This window comes from Solanum tuberosum, unplaced genomic scaffold (genome assembly GCF_000226075.1).
Source record: "Solanum tuberosum cultivar DM 1-3 516 R44 unplaced genomic scaffold, SolTub_3.0 scf00078, whole genome shotgun sequence".
Taxonomy (NCBI): domain Eukaryota; kingdom Viridiplantae; phylum Streptophyta; class Magnoliopsida; order Solanales; family Solanaceae; genus Solanum; species Solanum tuberosum.
The window spans coordinates 1,237,961-1,240,851 of record NW_006239005.1 but is presented as its reverse complement, the minus strand read 5'-3'; positions in this window follow the sequence as shown (position 1 = coordinate 1,240,851).

Below are 2,891 nucleotides of genomic sequence, written 5' to 3'. Positions count from 1 at the left end.
TTATATAGATGAATATACATGTGCATTTAGAGAATATTATTATAAAGGAACATATAACATAGAAGAAAGTAAAGAAATAAGAAAATTATATTTTACAAAATTACCGGAACCTTTTAATTCAAAAGTAATAAAAAGTTGGAATGAAGCAGAATTAACAGATACCTTAGGAGTTAGAATAAAATTCTTGCAACGATGGTTTATGGAACTATGTGAAAAACATAAAGAAGAAATAAAAATGGAAAAAATATTAGTAAAAAACTTGGCATGTTGCAAAAATAAAACAGCACCTCAATTTGGTTGTACGGATAAGTATTATAAAAATAGAAAGAAATATAATAAAAAATACAGATCAAAATATAAATATAAAAAACCAAGAAGAAGATATTATGTAAAAAACTACAAAACCAAAAGACCATATAGACCAAAAAGAAAACTAACGGAATGTACTTGTTATAATTGTGGAAAATTAGGACATATAGCTAGAGATTGTAAATTACCTAAAAATCCAAAGAAAAAACAAATATCAGAAATAATAATAGACGATGAAAAATATACGCAGATAGAATACATAGATTATGAATTAGAAAGTGAAGATAGTATATATGAAATATCAGAAAATGAAATGAATAATGATATAGAAATAGAATCAGATAATGAATTCTATAATATAACAAATGACTGAAACAGATATACAAATAATAAATAAAGAAAAACATCAAGACGAAGAATCTTCAGAACAAAAAATAATATTTGATAATAATATATTTGAACAAATAAAAGGAAAAGAACTAGACCTAAGCATAGCAAAAATATTCGAAATACCAACAATAAGAAACTGGTTTAAACGACAAAAAGAAGAATATTATGTAGTAAGTCAAAGAGAACATATCATAGATTGCAAATACACTAAAGGTAAGGCCAAAATACCAATAATAAATAAACGAATAATAAATAAAGAAATACAAGATATTAAGGCTAAAAATCCAATTAAATATGTACATTTAGGAGGAACAGAAATACTAATAAAAGCATGTTTTAGAGAAGGAATAGATACACCCATAGAAATATATTTAGCGGATGATAGAATCATACAACCCATAGAAAAAAGTATAATAAGTGCTGTAAAAGATAACCTCATATACCAAACATTTAAATTTATAATAAGTGCTAACTACTCCGTAGCAATAAATGAAAGGTACATATATAAATCACTAGTATTATATTGGAAAATGTCAGGAATAGAACTAGCCCCGGGAAGTAAAATATTTACCGCTAGATGTAAAAACTTATATGTTTTAACAACAAAACATAAAATAACAGCAAAAAATAAAATAAATAAAATAAAAATAGAAGATCCTTTTGAAAGAATAGTCACAGTCATAGATAAAAATGATTACAGTTATAATGAGATTGATATAGAAGAAGATTTAGAAATAGTAAAAGAAAGATTAAGCACATCGAAAAGAATAAACTGTGAAATACCACAAATATCATAAAAAATGAGTACTACAAGAAGAATAGATAAAACACCACACCACAAAAATCAATGGAAGAAGAAATAAAACCACATCATTACTACATAACGGGATTAATGGAACAACGAAAATATTTAATATTAATAGATACAGGACGAGAAGAAAACTATATTACAAGAGAATTAGTAACGGAAGATGAAATAATAACTACTGAGCAATCATGCCCCGAATTACCAAAGGCATTAATGTATACCGAAGAAACTACAGAAAAGGAAATAATCATTGGAGGAGTACCAATAGTAATAAAATTTAAAATATATCAAGGAGATGAAAATATCACTTTAGGAATAAAATGGTTAGAACAAGTTTAACCATATAATCTAGAAGACAAACAATTGACAATAAATTATGAAAATAAAAGAGTAATAATAAAAAGAACCTAAGTATGACAATATACATACTTGCAAAGATAATAATAGAGGGATATTACAATAGATATTATACACCAATGATAGATACGGGAGCAGAAGCTAATAGATGTAAATACAATTGTTTACCAGAAGATAAATGAGAAAAATTAAAAACACCGATAGTAGTAACATGATTTAATAATGAAGGAAGCATGAGTACATACAAGGCAAAAAATATAAAAATACAAATATGGGATAAGATATTAACTATAGAGGAAATATATAACTTTGAATTAACTACAAAATATATGTTATTAGGAATGCCATTTTTAGAAAAAATTATACTCACATATAATAACAAAAACACACTGGTGGTTCACAACACCATGTAAACAAAAAATAGTAGCAAAGAGAGTAAATAACAAAAAACGAAAGACAATAGAATGGATAAAAGGAAGTGAAAAAATTACACAAAAATTAGAAAATATAAAAGAAGAAGACCCTAAGATAGAATTAATTATATTTTCTATAGATAAAGTAAAAATAATCCAAGATAAGTTAGAATTATTATATAGTGAAGATCCTTTACAAGGATGAGAAAAACATAAAACAAAAATAAAATTGAGCTAATTGATAATAATAGTATAATAACCCAAAAACCATTAAAGTATAATTTTAATGATTTAACAGAATTTAAGATACATATAAGTGAATTATTAGAAAAATGAGTATATACAAGAAAGCAATAGTAAGCACACAAGCCCGGCATTTATCGTAAACAAACATAGTGAACAAAAAAGAGGAAAAAGCAGAATGGTTATTGATTATAGAAATTTAAATGCAAAAACTAAAACATATAATTACCCAATACCAAATAAAATATTAAAAATAAGACAAATACAAGGATATAATCACTTCAGTAAATTTGACTGCAAATCAGGATTTTACCACTAGAAGAAGAATCTAACAAACTTACAGCATTTACAGTACCACAAGGATTTTATGA